This window comes from Cydia fagiglandana, chromosome 15 (assembly GCF_963556715.1).
Source record: "Cydia fagiglandana chromosome 15, ilCydFagi1.1, whole genome shotgun sequence".
Lineage (NCBI taxonomy): Eukaryota > Metazoa > Arthropoda > Insecta > Lepidoptera > Tortricidae > Cydia > Cydia fagiglandana.
In genome coordinates this window covers 10,503,557-10,524,834 of record NC_085946.1, presented here as the reverse complement: position 1 = coordinate 10,524,834, position 21,278 = coordinate 10,503,557, and the positions used below count along the sequence as shown (strand labels likewise).

At 35.4% G+C, this 21,278-nt stretch overlaps 1 protein-coding gene across 1 annotated transcript in view; it reads right to left on the bottom strand.

Moving 5' to 3' along the window:
• LOC134671363 (inositol-trisphosphate 3-kinase A) overlaps window positions 1-21,278 on the bottom strand; it is a 172,667-nt gene that overhangs the window by 53,928 nt on the left and 97,461 nt on the right. The gene's annotated exons all lie outside the window — the stretch shown is intronic.

Below are 21,278 nucleotides of genomic sequence, written 5' to 3'. Positions count from 1 at the left end.
CGTACGTCATAGGTACTAATTATTATTAGTTAGAACAACATCTTCGTATTTAGTAATTTAAATTATACTCTAACCTATAGTCGTCCTCATCGTTTTCGATGTCGGTGACCCTAAATAATCATTATAGACGTTGTCTAGCGTGAGCTCTAATGTGGCTGGCCAGCTTGCTCTAAGCTCTAACCTACAAATCTTCTAAATGAACTATCTGCCCGATTCGAACTTTAAGATACGTATATTAATAGATCTAGAAACGATATGGATTAGATATGTCAGTGTCAAATGTGACATTTCCCTTTCACTGTCACTTTTAACATTGACACATCTAATCCATATCGTTTCTATATCTACTAATTGACGTATCTTAAAGTTCGAATCTGGCAGTAATATCTTCAGTTTTGTGCTATTAACCGTAATCCCAACACGCATGCCAGCGTTAAACTAGATTGTTCCCAGCCTATTTAACAATAGACATATGTGTACGCTTTCTAGGTTACACACATATTTGTACATTTTAGGGTTCTGTATGTTCGGAGTTTTCATTACAAGTTTCCTAATTTTTGCTTTCTTAAATAGGTCATGTTATGATGCTGCGTAGGATGGATGATGTTTTTGATTTGATTCAAATATACGTACCCAAAGCCTGAATTAATAATCTGAGTTTTGTGCCGGATAATAACAAAACAACTCCAGCTTGGAAATGAACGTCACTCTGCTAAAATCGCTTTTTATACCGGGTGTGGCCTGTAATATGAGCAAAAAATTAAACCGTACGCTGTACTCCTCATACTGACCAACATTTGTTCAGCGACTTTAAAAATAACGTGTGGTTTGCTTTTTAATACGCTTTAAAGTTTATTCTAAGACGCAATGTATTGCGAATTTTGTTATGTTTAAGGCGTGACAAGCAACGTCAATCACAATGATATGGCGTGGCGATGGCGTCCATTGAAGATAATATTTATTTTGTATGAAAAATAGGGAGTCTAAATACTTCATAATTTTTAAAAGTTGTTGAAGAAAAGTGTTACCGTTTGAGGAGAACAATCTATGTTTTAATTATTTGCTCATGTTACAGGCCACACCCGCGGTATAGATTGCATATTATTGTTGTTATAATATAATTCTAAATTAAAACAAAATCAATGTGTCGTCGAATGTATGTGTCGTTATGTGAAATTATAAAACTACACAAACAATTCAGTGAACAATACTTGAAATTAAAAAGAAATCCTGAAATTAAGTTTCTAAGCAGAGTCCAAGGAACCCGTACTCCCAGAAAACTGTACTCCCACTTGCCCGTTTTCTAACCATCTGTGTTTTTATTGACTTTTATTGGAGTTACTCACCACCGCTGCAGTTTTACGGGTTCGTTAACCATAATTTTGTTAATGTCCTATATGAATCAACATTCTATGATCTTACGTGCCTTAGAAATGACGAATTACAAGATTAAAAAATAAAGTCCTGTGTAAGTTTTTCAACTTTTTATTGGTATCTATTCTACCGCTGACTGTATTTGCAGCTTGGACACACTGCCTGTTTAAATACAATTGTCCTACGGACAATTTTATCTCAAAACAAAATAAACATCATTACTAGACGACATTGTTAGCAATATAAACAAAATCCAGTAGGTAAGCATTGTGTTAAACAAAGAAGGCAATATTAACTGCATCATTACTTACCTATGTACCTAATGTTTGTATTGACAAATGCTTTGCTTATTGAACAAGTCAATTTCCGTTTAATTGTTGTTGTAGAGTTCAATTTCAATAACACAAATACAATGATAAAAACAAAAAAATATACATAAAAGTAGTATTGAAATCAGACATATCATGGTCGCGCATTATCCCTTAACCTCTAGCCGCCCAGAGACCTATAAAAAGGTCTCCTGTTCCATTCTAATTTGAACTTTGTGTTGACAAAATAAAATTTAATTTTACTTGGCAAGGTTTGACGTATGGGCGGCTAGAGGTTAAGATTAAACATACCCTAATTAATATAGACAATTGGACATGTAAAGAATACCTAAGTTGATGTATATTTTCATGATTTATACAAATCTGTCCACGAAGAGATTCCATTCGATTTTTCTTTGATGAAAGCAGAATTACAATAAAAACACGTAACGTCTATTAGGTACTTTTACAACTCTTCATTTGTACGTACCCCTATACTTTACCTAAGAGGATACATGATATAGGTAGTAGTTACAATATGGACACACCCAAACGAACTCAAACTCCATAAGCTTATAACCAACACTTTGCTAGTAATCATACATAACAGGATCTCTTAGTCATTTTGTAATTATGATTTGATTCAAGGACCTTTTAAATCGTTGCCTATCGGATCTTTATGCATACATTTATACTTTGTAAATGCCATCAATTACAGCCAAGCACTGGAAACAACACATACTTAAGTTCTTTTTCTTTCTTCTAATATTTGTCTTATTCAGGTTAATCCTATTTAAGTGAAAAATTGTATAGGTACCTACTTTTCACAGCTTTAAACAAGTGATAGTTACAATCTGAATTCTGGGCCCGCTTAATATTACCCGTACATCAAAAGTTATTTAAATTGATTGTACCCATTACTGTTTCTGATTTTAAATTTATTAATTATTTTGCAACCAATACCAGCCTATTTTCCTGGCCCTTATAATGTAAGCTGGAGCACATCGACCACAAATAGACATACAGCATTCCAGCAACTAATATCTGTCATCATAGGTAACAATGATACTTCATGAGCACCTAAAAGGGCCCACTGATTAACAGTCCACCGGACGGTATCAGCCTGTCAGTTAGAACAAAATTTTGACAGTTCCGAACAACTGACAGGCCGATACCGTCCGGCGGACTGTTAATCAGTGGGCCCCTTTACAGATGTAGGTATCTATTGTGACGCGATGGGATTTTCGGGACGAAGAATTCCAGTCTTGTCACCTGTCTACCGCTGTTTTGGACGTCAGCTGAGCCTATTTATGAAAATTGTGAGTCCGTTTTCTTTATTGAGTTGGTTGGAGTTGGATTGATGTGTTTACAATTTTTAAAGTACATATTATTTAGTAAATCGTTTTTCGAAAATATCTCCAACAATATAAAGCTCGTATTTAGTCAGGGGAAAGTTTTCCAGAGTTTCCAAGCCCTTTCAAAAAATGATGAATGGAATTTTAAAGTGTTCATAATGAATCTTAGGTATCCAATTTCATCATCACATATCGACGTCAGTCACCCAGACATTGACTCTAAATTACACGGTCAGACATGGTTAGATAAACATTTAGCATAGGCATTATTGCGCGCCTTAACGGCAAAAACTATATTATTAGTATATTTTCACAAGATATTGTCACAATGGTTATGTGCAAACGTCGGACTATAGGGGGCAGTTTGAGGGCAAGGTAAGGTTTACAAAAAAATCTTAACTTACGAGTATTATAATGTACCTAGTATTTGTAACATAGTTAATTAAATTAGTTACCCGTTATCATTTATTCATCTTTAATGTGTAAATACTCTTTGAAGTGATGATTGATAGCCCACTGAAGTGGCCACTTAAAAAACAAATAAATAGCTGACATGCGTTATTATGACTGTTGTTCATACTTATATTTGTTGGTAGAGTGCCGTCTAATCAATAGAAAGATTTGCTTTATTTGTTACATTATAAATACTAGGTACCACTACTATACTAAGTACAAATACTCGAAAGTGAATTGATTGATTTGCGAACCTTACCTATCATTCTGACATGCCACGAAAATGCCCGCTGGAGTCCGACGTATGGTTATGTGTGAAGCCTCGGGCAACGTAGGTACATCGGACGACGCAAAAAAACATGAGAAAAACATGTATATTGTTATAAAAATCACACTTCGATCACTTAGCCATGGCGCTCTAAATACAGTGACGCACGGCGCATTATTAATTGGCATGATGAAACATAACAAAAAGTAAAAAAATAAAAAACTTTACCCGGATTTAATATTTTTCATACTGAAGGTCTTCTATCCTTTTTGGGATGCCAGCTCTATGAACCCGGTCTTATTTATACGGTGTCCAAAATAGAAATTCCTGTAGGAAATTATCAATCAAAACCAAAATTATCAACCGTTAGGTAATGGGTGCTACCTACTTAAAAATAAATAAAAATAAGCTTCTGCACTCTACAGCATAGGTTAAAATATGTTGCCGTTTACAGAACTCTTGAAATCTATATCCCTGCATAAAGTGTCATTCTATGGAACTTGCTAACTATGTAAACAAAAGTCACCAGTAAATTCATCATTCAGAGACAATTTCAATATGGCGGTTTGTTTACATAGTTAGCAAGTTCCATAGAATGACACTTTACATATATGCTCCTGTTTGTGAAATGGGCGTTTTCAGAAATAAATATCGAACACCCGATTCTCACAAATCCCGGTGTTTTTGGGTTCTTTCAACTCAGAATCACTAGCATATTCCATTCTGATGATAAAATAAAATGTCTCAAAAATTTGTATGAAAATTGTACATACAAGTGAAATTTTTTTTCATAAGTACTAAAACGTGACGTAATGGAATGGACATTTTGGGACATATTTTTTTAATGGTGGGATGGAGAATGCTGTCGATTCTGAGTAGAATGAGCCCAAGAACGTCCAGATGTGGAATAATCAGGTTTTCAATATTTATTTCTGAAAACGCCCAAATAACATTCATATTCGTACCACCATAATTAAAGTTTTGGACTGGCAGTTTATTAATAAAACTCTGTCTGAAAATTACCTTGATATAAAAATCACGTTAGCAAGTTTTCACTACTATAGGTAATCATTTGTGTCGTTTGAAGACAAAATAGTACTTATAAATAGTTAATAATGCTGTTTTGGTCGATAGCCCACAGTGCCTTTAGTCGTGGGTACCTTTTTCCAGAAAATGTCACATATTATGACGTAGCTCTCAGATATGTGAAAATCACGTTCTTATTAGTACTGTTGTGTACCTATAGTCAGTATTACTTACGTCATAAAATGATTTGCAGATATTATAATATGTATATTATGTAAAATCATTTATTTACAAACAAGATATATGCAGAGTTGAAATTTATAACTAGTTTTTAAAAGCTTTTCAAAGCTGATATGTGTTAGATTTCTGATTGACAAATTGTTACCTAGCAACAAAATACATAAGGTATTAATTCATTTGATTAAGATCTCGCACATGTAAGATTTGGTAAGCGCAACGACGTATTGTCGCATTGCGTATATTTTGTCCCTCACTGAGGCACGCGTATAGCACTTCTATAGGATGCTACCTTCTATGGTCTTGGTAGACTTCACTCTTTTGAACATTACGGAAAACATATATTGCATCAAAGGCTAGTAATCAATAAATTAACATTAATTAAAAGGAAAAGCTCGAAGCCTATTTTTTTGTAAAAGATGCAACTGTTATCTTATCTTTGATTGTACCTGCCTTGACTTTTACGATCCAGCTTTATTTTATTTGTTTTTTTATTTGTTTAAAATATTTATGTATGTAGCTCATTGCTTATTTATTTTAGATTGTTTTAATTATGGCCTTAATAAGTGCATTTATTAACATTGAATTGCAGTGAATGCAGTAAATCAATACAGTATTTTACTGCATGACTGTGCATTCGTTAGCGATGAATATTCAATTTGGACCTTTTTTTAATGTTTAAAACATTAGGTCATCAATAATAAGTTAAAAGCAAGCAATCATAACAACACTAAAAAAATAAGGTAAAAATAGAAAAATATTTTCCCGTCAACAACTTTATAGATATCTATTATATTCGGTAACTAAAAACCTATAAAACGTTTTTACATGCAAATTTTTCAGTCACTTTTTTTTTCTTTTGAATCAATAGCCCTCTTTGTTTTGTTCAGAAATAACCCAAAATTTGTTATTTAAAAAATGCGACCTGCACTTTTTTCCGGAAAAAGCCTATTTATTTAAATACTGAATTAATATTAATATTTTCGTACTCCAATTTGAATCAAACTGAAAAACATTAACAAGGGTTCCATACATTTCAGATACCTAACCGGTTTCCGAATTTAACGTATGGCATTGGTGTGCCTTTCCAAGTGTAATTTTATTGGCATATTTTCGCCATTTCGTTAATGATGAGCACCGATTCCAATAATTATCGAGGGTAACCTTTATCTTTTTTGATGCTTCGGCCACTTAAATTAATTTAAATTGGTTTCTGGCCAGATTTCTGGTCGTTTTCAATAATGACAAGTAATTGTGGAGTCATTATTGTAAAAATAAGATGCGATTACTGACAAATTACGATTTTAATTGTGATTAATGGTTCGAAATATTTTTTTACATTAATTGCATAACAGGTAAGCTAACGGCTTTTTAATATACACCGCCGTACATTAAATAAAAGCACAAATATCTAAAATTTTGTGATTTATTGTGTACTTAGTTTACATTTAAGCATTAAATAGACTAATAATCATCATCGTTATTCTTAAGAGCCTGACTCTTGTGCACAAATCACGCGAAGTGTTTTCGGCTACTTTTTGACCCCCCCTCCTGGTGATATTTGGTGAGGTTTTTGGCTACCCCCCTCCCTCCCCCCACACAACCTCACGTGTATTTTTTTATTTTTTTTCATTCGACTTAATTTTAAGATACTTAAATAGTATTGTATATAGAATATCTTGTTTATTTTTCAATTTTCGTTAAATAGACTCGCTATTTTGTAGTGTAGCTAGTGCAGAGTGAAGATTTATGTTTAACGAAACCGAGAAAAAGTATCTACTCATGGGTAGGTTTTTTTTTTCTTAGTTTAGTTCACAGTAAAAAAATACACATGAGGTTTCCTTATACCCCCCCTCCTCCTATCGTGATTTTTTCGTGACCCCCCTCCCCCTATAGAACCTCGCGTGATTTGTTTTTTTTAGACAAGTAAATGCGTTTATATTTTGAAAGCTACCTGTCGTTAATCCCCGTACCTACAATATTATCGTTATCGATTATTTTTGCAATTATAGAGTCAACGCAATGTACACTACATATGAAAAGAACATGACGTTTTCCAATATCTCTAATTCTCCATATTAATACAAACCGACCGCCCAAAAAAATGGCGCGTGAAAGTCTTTTGAGAAAGGAATGACGTATTGATGACGCACGGGAGCGACTTGACATTCGAGACGCGTCCGGTGACGTCATCAGAGATGCAATCTACATCTTTCACATACACTTTAATTAATCCAATGTAAACTTTATGTCCATAGAATAGGAGATATCTGGAGCGCCGAAATAAGTTTGCACAAAATATAGAGTTTGAGCAAGCCTACGTTGGCGTAAACGGTTCAAGTCGCTCCAAAAGTACTTCAAGATCGAATCCAAGTGCGATATAAAGGTAAAAGGAGATAAACAATTTTATGGGTAGCCATTTATAGGCACTAAACAAGTATCGGGTGTGGTATTCTGTACTTCACCGTGCTGAGAGCACGTCATTTCAATTTGCCGCGGTCGATGAACTTTGACAAAAGCCTCGTTACGTGAATAATATTGTAACCTGTTAATTCAATTTAACACGGCGTAGTCACTTAATATTATTACTTAGGTATGTTTTCTTTATACTTATTCAGTTTTCATTTTGCCAGTGGACCATGAAACCTCCTTTACCATAAAACTACATAGGTATATGGTAGTTGCGCAGTTCCTTACTGAGTTAAGGATAAGGATCCATGCGGAATCGAGGGAACTCCTCAAATCTTAAAGCGTATTCTTATTTTTGTATTTTTATCAGAAAATTAAGCGTTTTCATTAAAAACTGTCGCATTTGATGAAGTGGAACTACTGATGATAATCAGAACAGAACTTTCTCATAGACGCATAGTTTGGCGATTTCGATTTTATGGGTTAGGTTAGGATGATCAGTTAGTGCAACTGAATTTTAAACAAGTTTGTGTTTAATGTAGGAAAATTGTGTTTAACTAATTACCTGTAGGTTATTTTTGTCCTTAATCTTGCGGATTGTAAATTTTGAAACAAGGAAAGCTAGTCCGTCTAAGCTAATGACGCTTAGCACATTCAACACCAAGAACCCGACTGTCGGGTACACTGTTCGTAGCGACTACGCGCTACATACGGCGAAACCGTGGCTACGCGCTACGATCGTAACCCGTAGCACTTAGTGGTAATGAATGTGTTAGGTGAGAAGCTGTGAAGGCTCCCAATACAAACATCACATTTTCATGGAAATCTAACATATGAATTATTTTAAACGTCTGCTCCACCTAAATAGTTACACGTGCCATATTTTTAAATGACATGTACACATATGCGGTAATGTCAGTAATGTAATGACGTCCGAATGCCAGATATGGTGTTTGACGCAGTGCTACCGGACGACGCCGGAGGTTCGTGCATGGAATGCGTTTACTGGAATTAATTATATTGTGACATGGATCTGCCGAATATAATGAATAATACACTAGATTTCGACGCCATAGAAATAAAAAAAAGAACAACTTTGCTTCATGTAGTATTTTTCAAACTCCATGGGTACGCGCAGACAGGTGTCATTTCAATACAGTTTTGTGAGATATGGAGTTTTTAGGTTATTAATTATATGATGATGACACCTGCCAGCCTGCCACCCTACTGATCGAGTTTAAAAGTTCTATAGGCATTTTTATTCAAATATAGGTAATAGGGTATAGTAGGTAGTTAACTTAAAATTAACTTGCCGAACCCCTTCTCAAGCGGTATTCGAAACTAACAAAATTGAGGAAATTTTAGGTTATGTTAGGACTGTTAGGAGGAACACCAGAACCCTATTCCAATATGTTTCGACACGTTCTTGATCATATCCAATATCCACGACGTAGGTGAATTACTAAGCAAAGCTCACAGCTGGATACCAATTAATTAACGGTGAATGTCTATATTTTTACTAAGTATAACTTGTTGGTCGACTTACTAATTATTGAAACCACCAATGCTATAGTTCGTTTTTTTAGCATTACAAAGAACTCCACAGAAGCATGCGTGCAGTTTTTATCAGGCTCTTTAATTGTTAATAATTATTGAATTATCTAATGTAGCATGGTCAATACATATAATTTACTTCAAATTATCACCGCTAAAAGTGCCGGATTTGGAACCACAAGCTTACTTCTGCGAAGTTCTTTCTAATGCTAAAAAATAGACTATACGTTACGTATATATATAACTACTTGTCTATGTGCCTACCTAGCGTTGCGTCTATTGAAACTGTAGAAAACATGAATTTTCGAACAAATCGTTTGTCGAAAAAGTGAAGATTGCTATTTGAGTATAGTTAAATATGTGGGCAACAATAAAAACGATAAAAACCTAGTAACATATCTACTTAGAAGCAATCAGTCTATTAATGGTCAGTGTTTCTTATTCTAAAGAAAAGCACATTTATCGATTAAAATGAAAATTGTGTTTTATATATTCTGTTATAATAATATCCGCAACATATCAGTACCTACTCTGTATTTCGCTGAGATCCCCACGTTACAGGCTAACTGGCTAAGGGCCCGATTCGGATTATGAAATAAACATCTATTAGACATCTTTTAAAGATACGATAACGATATGATTAAGATCTAACCTGTCAAATTTAGACATTTGCGCGATTCTGGAGATACTCTTGAACGATTTCCACAGGATATGACTTAGAGATCTAATTCACGTCTAATAGATAAGTATCTTACTCTATCTAACGTAAAAGTGACATTGGTTGCCCGAATTGCGCTGCAAAAGAGAACTAGTTGGTATCTAAACTATAACGTATCTAGATCTAGAATGGATCTAGTACGTGTCGTCTCTTGTGAATATCTTGAAGTTCGAATACGGCATTAAGCCTAAGTATGGGGACTGGGGATCACTGTACTGCCTCTCTAGAAATATTAATTTCATTAAATAAATATATTTAGAAAAAAAAATTGACATCATTGACTGATCAACATTATTAAAAACGCCTAAAAATGAGTTGTCGTGGAAAATTGAAATTCACGCCATCTATTGCCAAGAGTAAGAACTTGTACGAAGTGACACAACAAGTGAATGTAATTGATCTGCGTACTCGCATTGCGCGGTTACTTGTTTAACGAAAACTCTGCACAGATGGCGCTAGCAGTCTTAAGAGATCACAAAGAGGAAAAAGCTTTGATAGTTAGACCAAACTAAGTTGACAGCGATTTTGATAGCCCAGACTGTGCAAGCGTTATTTTAAACGTCAAACTTCTGTGAGATTATGACGTTTAAATAACACTTGCACAGTCTGCAGTCTTGCCAACGCGGATTTTGAAAAAATGCTAGACTAATGTCTAGATTATGCCAAAGTTTTTTGAAATATGCTAAAAAAATGCTATAATTTGTCACTTGAAATTAAACACTTAAAACACAACATTTTTCAAATTTGCCGCCTTTTTCTACTGACAAGATCTGCTTGACCAACTTTATATAGTCCGTCGACGTCCATCCGTCCACAAAAGTCAAAATTCATATGAAAATATGAACCACATAAGGCGATGGCGCATATTGTTCCTGCCAAGTCGGTGCAAACTAGGCTTAGACTAAATTATGCCAAAAAATATGCCAGATGCTAAATGGAAAATTTTGGTGCCAAAGCGAGTGAAAATATGCCAGATCTGGCATCATTTATGCCAAGTTGGCAACACTGACAGTCTGGGCTATAAATAGTCTGGGCTATCAAATCCGCTGCCAACTTAGCTTGAATCTCTAAGCTGAATTTGTCACTGTCATGCTTGCTACTGAAGACTGTGACGTCCGTCGTTGCGAGGCACAACATTACCTTGTTGTTTTTATTTTTAATTAGCTTCCTCCCACGATTTTGTCCATCTAGAAGTCGCTGAATTCTCAAACCTCCTAGCCTATCCCTCCTGCTTAGTACTCCCTTATTTTGGAATTCTATTCATTTTAGTATAAAATTTGAATTACTGGCCACCATTCAATAACTAGCCACCGATTACTGAAATGAATGTTGTTTATAGGTGAACAGAATTCATTTTTAGTATAAGATGGCCAGTTGTTGACGAATTACCCTACATTCAGTCATTCGAATAACCAAACATTAAAAGATGTAAACACAATATTTCACTTATAAATCTTATACTATTAGTAGGATAAAATATTGTCACTATTAACCGAAATGTGTCCCAATTCCATTGGATCGGATCATCCATTATAAGTATTGACAGATGTTATCGATCCATTGTCACCTCGCCTCGATCGATAGGCCGAAGAAACCCGAGTGCTTTAGTAATGCTTGGTGGGTTATAATGAGATAAACAGGCTCGTGGGCAGACAAACATCAGAAGCAAAATACGATTACTTTAAATGTCAGCTCGTGATATAGCTTAGTAGCCCTTTTTAGGGTTCCGTACCCAAAGGGTAAAAACGGGACCCTATTACTAAAGGGGCCCACGGATTAACAGTCCGCCGGACGGTATCGGCCTGTCAGTTAGAACAAAATTTTGACAGTTCCGAACAACTGACAGGCCGATACCGTCCGGCGGACTGTTAATCATCAGTGGGCCCCTCACGACTCCACTGTCCATCAGTTTGTCTGTCTGTCTGTCACCAGGCTGTATGTCATGACCCGTGATAGCTAGATAGTTGAAATCTTCTCAGATTTTGTATTTTAATTGCCGCTATAAAAACAAATACTAAAAAGTACGGAACTTTCGGTGGGCGAGTCCGACCCGCACTTGTCCGGTTTTTTGAAAACTGGTAATCTCATCATGCAGATGCATAGGAGTGGTCGGTAAAAAAAATCGTGACATTGCAATAGCAGCCATGTCACAAGGCTTGCGAAATTAATGCAGAATTACGCTCCGGAAATAATTTTTAGTATGCTAGGCTAAGAGGAGAACGAAAAGATATTTTTACCTCAGCAGCTCGAACAAATACTTTACTACTTAAAAACAGTGAGCAAAGTCGCATTTTGCTCGCTACGCTCGTGAATCTATTATATAATCTTTCGCTTACACGGGATTCAAAATAAGCACTCGAATAAATATCAAACTTTGATCTCTTGTTGTACAAATAACTATATCCATAGATAAACATCTATAAAAAACAAGATAAATTATCTGAAGTAGGTATAAGTAATTATTTTTGATATCAATCACCCAAATTTCACATGGTATACCCAAACAAAAATTAAAAAAGTAACATTACGTACCCGTTTTAACGCCTTGTTTGCATCAGTAGGGTTCGGCATGTAGAAATCCACAATGCCAAGCAGACAGTCATCACAGCGACACACATCACTCGGTAGCGAAGACATAGACCCGAAGCTGCTGCAGCTGTCCATGGAATCCGTCCTCACTAGCTTCCCTGTGCTCAGAGCCTCCATCTTCGCTACTAGCAGAGATTCCATGAGGCTTCTAGGCCTGCCGGGGGAGCGCGAGCGACGAGCGAAGTCAGGACTCTGCGATCTGTATCTTAAAACGTCAGGTGACAGAGGCCGGTAGCGTTCGAGCACGTCAGGTGACAACGGGCGTCGCAAATCTAGAGACAAGTCCGGCGACATCGCGCGGCGCGTCAACTCAGGCGCGACTAGGTCTGACGAGGATGCGCGTGAGAGCGGAGGCGTAACGCTCCGGCAATGTGACGATGTCATCTTTGAAGCACGCATTGATAGCAATGATGGCTCTTAAACGATTAGGTATGTAAATCCCAGTGTTCTGAAGTGATCAATCCAAACAATGCATGTACATGCATCGGTGTTCTTTTATTAATATTCAATATTGAATATTCATTGTATCACTATTCTGACCTAGTTCATAGGTCACATCAGGGGTTTATTTATTGTTAAACCGGGTACTTTTATTTTGTTGACTGTAAACAGCATACTTGATAAGCATTTTACTGTAACAAGTCTTTAACAAACCGAATAACAATTTTATTCATTTAATTTAACTAATTTTCACAGAAAACTTTATACGTTTTAAATGTTTTCATTTATCTCTGTTAAATCGATCGACAGCTGGGGCCTGATGTTTTAAGTTTAAGAAACCGTTAAGAAGGTTCATATTCAAAGATTTAAAGTTATTTTTTTAAGTTATACAACTTTTATTTCTATAACTCTGTAATGTACAATGTACAAATGAATGTCTCTAATTTTTAACCAAGTTCCAATTTGACACTCAATAACAAGATTTCCTTATACGTTGCAAATTTGCAATTTTATTACAAGCACTTAAGATGTAAATAGCTGGCGATTAACTTTCGTATGAGCGGCGATATTTTGCTGAAATTACTGGACACGGCGTTTTTACTCCAATCTTTGCGGTAGTCGTGTAATTATGATAAAGTAAATTAAGATAAAGAATATTACAGCGTGTATTTAATTCACAATATTAATCTTATTGATAATTGCTCTCGGTAATGCTGAAGCGCTCTGAATATGGTATCTATTTATTAAATAATATGTTTATTTTAATTTACCAAAATAATGTAATTGTAAACGATGTCCGCCAGTCCGGAAAAACCAAAACGCTGTAATGTGAAACTATTAACGGGTAAACTACTGATAAATCTAAATTATTATTTTTTCCCCGAAGGATTTTGAAAATTACAAATTCAACATTTGTGAGCAATGATTTGACTAATTGGTTTAGGATTATTAATAGGTAAATACGCGAGAGAATAGCAAGTAAAGGTGTTTAAATATATGTACCTAAAGAAAAACAGGAGCTAGGTAGTTTTAAAATAGAACGCGGCTATCTCCTTATTTTGATAAGATTAATGATCCACTCATGTATCAAACCAAACCCGCACCCGTTCATAGCAAGTATTTATTTCCTTGTAAGTTTATTTGTTTACATCTGGCTCCGAACCAATACAGGTCATTAGTTATGCTATCCACGTACGAAAATGTAGCCTTAGACATCTGCGTCACTGCCTTGAGCATAAAATGATCACTAGAAGTGACAACTTGACAACCATAAAATTACATGGAGTACGTTATCTAGCTTAAGATACACAAAAGAGACTTTAACATGCTCGTCAGAAAGTTTAAAATTGAATGACAATAATAACAATACCAAATCGCTCGCCGGATAATGTCATTATTACTGACTAAAAGTCAAATCATTCGTAAGCATTGAATGACTGTATTGGCTATGCATAAAATTTAGCAGGTTTTGGTAAAATAAATAAGACATTGAACACTTGTTAAGTTGTCTTGGTCAGTTTTGTGACGCAATACGTACGCCAATAAAATATTGAAAAAAATGTGTTCGATTCGGTTAAATTTATGTAAAACTTCCATTTCAGATATATATGCGTTCTAGACTTAGACTGTTTCCTTTTCCAAAATTTAAGGCGCAAGGCAAAATTTAACATGAGGATAATATACAGAGATTCGGGTTCAAATTTTTAATTCCCGCGGGCTAATGATTGGCCGATGTGGTAAAGCAAATATTAACACAGCGCGGGAGTGAAACGCGACCATCATCCAAAATATTTACAGCCAAATTGTGTGGAGGTTTTCAAAACCACTTTATTTTTTGTAATCGTATGTATGTGTACCTAAATGTGTAGAAGACGTAAAGCCAGGAAATTTGAAAGGCACAAAATTTTTCGACAGAAGATTTGGTGATCGCGCGGGTTTCAATCCTCAATAACTCTGAAAGTACTTATACCTACTTCTGTTTGAAATTTTGCTAGTCAAATCTGTCATCATCATCATCATAACTTAAGAGCTTTGCTCTTGTCGGTGGAGCAATCGCCAATCATTTCTTTCTTGTGCCAGTCTTTTAATTTCCACATACGACGCATTATTTTTTATTTGGCTGAGATAAGTGATTCTAGGTCTCCCTTCTTCTCTTGTCTTTTCAATCCTGCCTTCCAGGATGTTTAGGAAAAAGTTATCATGTCAAATCTGTCATTTGCCCTTAATGAAAATGTTTAAAAATTCAATATAAAAACTACAGTTCAACATTAGCCCCCTCTTAATTTCGCTGTTCTTGCAACTATATCCCCGTAGAGCCCGGACTGGTGTCTGGTACGAGCGTTGTATAATCCGATAATAATCTACGAGCAGCGTGCTTGGGCACGCTTGACTCGCTTCCTTGTTGAATTGTCTAATAACACCGTGCTAGGCTGAATGGCTAGATTTCTAAATACCAGAGAGTAAATAGTAAGAACTTACGTATAAACTACGGTAGGTACGTTCTGTTTTTAAATATATTTTTTATTTTGTATCTAGCAACGTGGGTAGAACTGTAGCGACTGTGCGGAAAAAGAAGTGTCTTGTTTTGGTTCCCTTATATTCCACGACTCTTGTGTTTCCGTGCATAGGAATAGGTACTCTATGGCGGGGGATGGAATAGTGCTCTCATACATTTTTCTTTTATAAGTATTTAAAGATGATATGGATATAAACATTTAAAATAGAAGCCTTAAGCGAAGAATATTACTCATGCACTGCTATTTACGAACCACGATAGAATTAATTTTCCTCAAGGGCTTCTAGTTTCACTAAATCTTTCGTCCAGGTTTTCCGGGGTCTCAGAATAACGAGCACCCAATTATCGATGTTCTCGAGATGTCTGTAATTGTGAGATTCAGCGGACATTCTAGATCCCATGACATGGGTTACTCGTACGTACTTAAGTAGTTAGTGACTGACAATCTTCCTATTTGGAAACAGTCCCATTTTTATATATTCTCCTTTAGTGATAGGTAAGTGATAACTAATTGATATTTTCTGACATCACTTATTTGTTTACTTTTTCTTTACTAACGATACCTACATATACACGTAAAATTAATACAAGCAGGTTTTGAAGATCAGGAAATTCAGAGCCAAGGAAATGAGATAGAACCGTCTATCACAAAAAGCTGTTCCGTGAGTTCCATCTAAAATATGACTCACACTAGACCGGGCTGGGCCCGGGCCGAGGCGTCGGACGTGTCATTTTCTATGTCTGATCAGTGATCACGTGGTGCTTTCCATAGAAAAAGAAAGCTCCGGAAGCTCGGGCCCAACCACGGCCCGGTCTATCGTAAGTCATCTTTTATCCTTTCAAGCGTCATAACATAACTTGTAGCAAAATTGTGCTCATATTCAAGTCAATCAAGTCTATTGTCATATTTTCCGTGAAACACTGCATTTACTTATATGGTATGGATATCTGTATTGCCACTGCATAAACAAAGATAAACAAGTCAAATTTTCTTACGCAAGTCACATAAAGCTTACTGTATACGGAGCAGCGGCCGTATATCAAACCCGCCGATTTGTCTCCCAGTAATGGAGCGTTTAGTATCAGCTGATAATGAGCGTTGCGACACAAACCAAAACAAACACACCTAATAATCACCCTTAATATCAACGACATAAGGCTTAATAAATCTAATAATGGTTGTTAAAGGTTTGTCAACGGTAGCTATGCTAATAGAGACTTATTTGGTAACGAAAAGCTGATGATTATAATCAGGTTACTGAGATTTCATTGTGTGGCTTTTATGAACAATTAGAAGTGAATGTGCTTCTAAGTTATGCCTTAATAAACTGTGTCGTAAAATAATCGCTATTAGTTTATTATAAGCATGCTTGAACACAGATGAACTAATCCCACCTTTAAGGTTCTCTATTTAGTCTATTTAATCACGAGAGAGGGATAAAAACTGAATCTTAGTACGCACTAAGAAACTATTTTGAAGAATACACGAAGAATCTAATACTATTAGTATTGCTACTATGACTCGTAATAGATACGGGTCATTATTTATTTAGGGTATTGTTAAGAATCATTTTAATGGGAGGTTTGTGGAATTAGTATTTTTTTTTTCTAGTTATGTGCTTACGTGGTACAAATACTGTACGAAATATGCTGGTACCTCGAAATCAAATTCAGCCACTTCGTCAAAAAGGTACCCACTAGGTAAAGATTGGAACGCTGAAGCTATAAAAGGAGGAAAAAATCGAGGCAAGCTAGTCATAATAAATAAGCGATGGGATAGGGTGTCCATGACGTCGCATCAATTAGTCCTCGCATTCCAAAGTCCCAGCATTAAAAATACCATTTGCCAAAAGGCTAATAGCTATCACGTACTGCATATAAAGTGCATGTTTTATTACTCCTTAATTTATTACAAGAAAACAGTCAATGTACAGAAATTTGTGACTTAAATGTTGTACTATAGGGTTGAAATTAATAATTAAACTTAAATTAAAGGACGTTGCGTGCGATGGAATCGTAAAACCGGTGAATTATAGACAGCCCTGGGATAAATCTGTGTTTTATTCTTAGGTAGGCTTCAAGAGACACATAGGGCCCGGCCACATGTAAGCGGCGCGGCGCGGCACCGCAGAAATCTGCGCCGCGCACCGCCTTGCGGCGCCGCCGGGCGGCACCGCTAAATATTGCGGTGCGGCGTGCGTTGCCGCAGAGCGGTTTGCGGCACCGCAGATTTCTTTTAAGATTTTTTTTATTAATTATTGCACAAGCTAATTAGCTTCCCTTACGAATTATAAACAAACCGTACAAAGGATGGCAATAATATATTTTTACTACTGTACCTTATTCCACTGTAATAATAATAAGGCAACCTGGAAAAGAAATGGTCACAGGTTCGGTGGAAGGAAAGAGAAGGGGCTGCAGTCCAACGCGATGGTCCGACCAGGTTAGCAAATCGCTATCCATGAAGGACCATGATGCCTTAGAAGTCGCAAAGGATCGGATATACTGGAAATCTGCAATCCGGAATCACGTGCTCCATTAGGAGGTCATGACCCTCAGCACTGAGGAGAACGAAGCAAGGAGGAGGAATAATAAGGCGAAAAATGTACAGTCAGCAAAGTTATTTATTGGGCATATCTGCAAACTAATAAATAAACTTATAGCTGACTGTTTCCACATCTTTGACATTTTTAAATACATACGTATACAAAAATCACTTATCTGGTCACAATTTCTTAAAATATTTTCGTACAAAATTCTACTCACGACAAAACTGATCTTACAACCAAGTCGCATAGTACCAAACCAATAAATAAAACCTGAAGAAAATAACAACAATTCCAGATTGGCATACAAATCGCATGCGCACTCCCAAACATACTAATTTTATTAATGTGACCACACATGCGCACAATTCTGAGACCTCAATATCAGCATAGAATAAAATTAAGAATAACATAAAATACCGTTTCAAATCAGATACAAATAGCCACCACGCACCTATTGTGAAGCTTCTCTCAGAAGCTTAATGACGAAGAAGAAGAAAAAAACTGTTTCAAATGTACAACTCGATTTTATTAGGTTAACATCGACATCTTTGTAGATAAAAACTCATAAATACTTATTTATTTATTACAACTAGTTTCCTACCGCGCTTAATTTCAACCTCTATTTCACCCTTAGGGGTCGAATTACCAAAAATCCTTTCTTATAGTTCGTTTTTTTAGCATTAGAAAAAAGGTAAACAATCTGGACATGTCTCTTAATTGAAAAACACGTTTTAAAAATAAGTCACGGAAAATATGTAACAATTATGAATCTAATAGAGTCAGACCAAGAATAGTTTGCAGCGGATTTGATAGCCCACGCAGAGAAAGTGTTGTTTTAAACGTCAAACTTCTATGAAATTATGACGTATAAATGACACTTGCACTGCGTGGGCTATCAAAACCGCTGCAGACTTTTTTTGGCCCGACTCTACGATCATTTACATTCTTCTGCTCTCATAAGTAATAGTTACTGATTTTTAAAAAGCGCTTTTCAATTAAAAGACATGTCAAGATCGCTTACCTTCTTTGTAAGCGATCTTGACATGTCTTTCTAATGCTAAAAAAAACGAACTATAGTATCTTTTAAGTCTTTTAGGTTGTTACCGACAATTTTATTCATTTAGATGATATGTATTTGTTTCTTATTGCAGACTAATCACATGGTGCCCCCACTACTCTTACCATAGAGACATAGACATCTCCCCGGGTGGCCATAGCACAGTTTGATCGGTTCATTACTTGATTAACAAAAAACACCTACACAAATCACATTTACTACCAAAGAGTCTGAAGTGTCTGAACTTAATGAACCCTAGTCTCATATAGCAAAAGGTCGGTTTTAGAATGAAAGTGTAATAGAGATAGGAGATTTTAATAGTTACGTTGCCTCTTGATTTCCTTGTATAAATTTTTTGTTCATTAGAATATTTATGGAATGTTTGCTATTAATGAATCAGATTTTGGCTTAATTGTTGATGTAGATCATATAACTTTTGAAGGTAAAAATTTTACAGTTATTTTTTTATAAAAACCTTGAATAGGTAGATTGTTCTCTATCCAACCCCATAAGGAGTGTATTGTTTGTCGGTCGAAATCAAATATATCCTACTTAACCTTTCACGGAATGATATTTTTTAAAGGAAGTTTTCTTGCAATGTAATTTAATTAGTTAATTTTACAAAAATACCAATAAATAAAAATTTGAAGTTTCAACAGTTTCAATAGGTAAGTGGCAAGTGTATATTAAATCAAATTAATTCTAATAATTTATTTTATAGGAATAAAAAAATATATAAATGCAAGCGATTAAGTCCTGTTTCAGCTTTAAATGAGTGAAAATAGCTTTAGTTTAAATAAATTTAAAAAATCAGATGAAATATATTTTTAACAAAATGTTTAAAATGAATAACTAATTGTGATTTGTATACCTATTAGGTACTATTTTTCATAAATTTATTCGAAATTAAGTAGGTATCAATGACAAAAATGGCAAAAAAAAAGAATTGAGAACTGTACTCGTTACAATTAAAATTAAATAATATAAATTATAACGAAAAAGTTGAGATACCGCCTTCGTGAAATACTGTACCTACATAGGTACTTAACAAACTATTATATGTCAAAGTAATTAATTTGTACGCATTAACGCCCAATAAATTAGTTTAATTAATCAGTCGCTAATAGCTGCTTCTAATCAACTTTCCTGACCTTCGCCATGCCTTCGAACCACCAATTACAAGCTCTTGTGTCTGTCATAAAATTACATTGTTAATTATCGTATACAAAACAGGCCAAATACGTGCCTGCGGAGTAATGGAGGGTTCCATATCTTTTGTACTAAGGCAAGGTAAGGTGGGGTAAGACTAACATAGTTTATTTTGCTCAGGGCAAGAAAAACAGTATGAGGATTCCATACAAGTGAGAGACTTTCCCCGGTGAGCTCAAAGCTCAAAAACAAAAATGATACGGACATTTTTTCACGGCTCTTTATATTGGCTAAGTGCAAAGTGCCTGGGAAAAATGAGAAACTTTCATGAGATTCAATCTGAACATACTACATAATATGTAAATAGTAGGTACGTACATATATGTATATATATGTATTATTTGAATATTTGACAGCTACAAACAGTCTGATAAGTTGATAACTAATGATTCCTGTCCTCGTCAGGGCGGCGTCACCGTCATACTGTACGAAGCGAATCTATTAGGAACCCTTTTTTGCTGTAGGTACTTATTTTATTCATAATAAGTATTAAAATATTTTAATACAATTATTGTTATTTCTAAATTTTATTACATTTATAGCCCCACAAAACTCAAGAATGAGTTTGTCGTTAACTTAGATTTAGAGTTTTCATTTTCAACTGTTTCCTATAACTACTATTTCTTTAAATGTTTTGAGATGTTTAGTGCCATGTAGGTAGGTAATTAGGTAGGTACATACTAGGTAACTATTTGTATCTTTTAAAAATTGAATATAAATAAAAATAATTGTTAACTTTTCTTACAAAACTCCCGGTTATGTAGTCTGGACAAATTAGTAATTACCTAATGGTATTTATGTACTTATGCGGTGTCCGAGTATCTCTTCTACTTGAATGATTAAGTGCCTAAGTACAGGACCAAGATCTTAACGACAACTACTAAGTAGAATCACACAAACAAATCACCTTCCAACCATTAATCAACCCTAAAAGCACATAGAATTTCACATGCAAAAACATCTAATAGCACTCATGTTCACAAACTTGATAATAGCTGGTGTGATGCCTGTCCAGTATACCTGGACCCCTAGATTCTTTAGAACTATACGTAATCAACGACCGCTGCTATATTGGTATTTTCCACAGTCCAGTAAGATTATTTTGTGAAATGCGTGGCAGGAAATGCTGAGAGCAGCTTGTGGCTGCTTAGTAATGAAACGTCAGATTGTTGTAAGAAAAGATTGTCGCTTATGTCTTTTTGGCCACGAAGTGGAA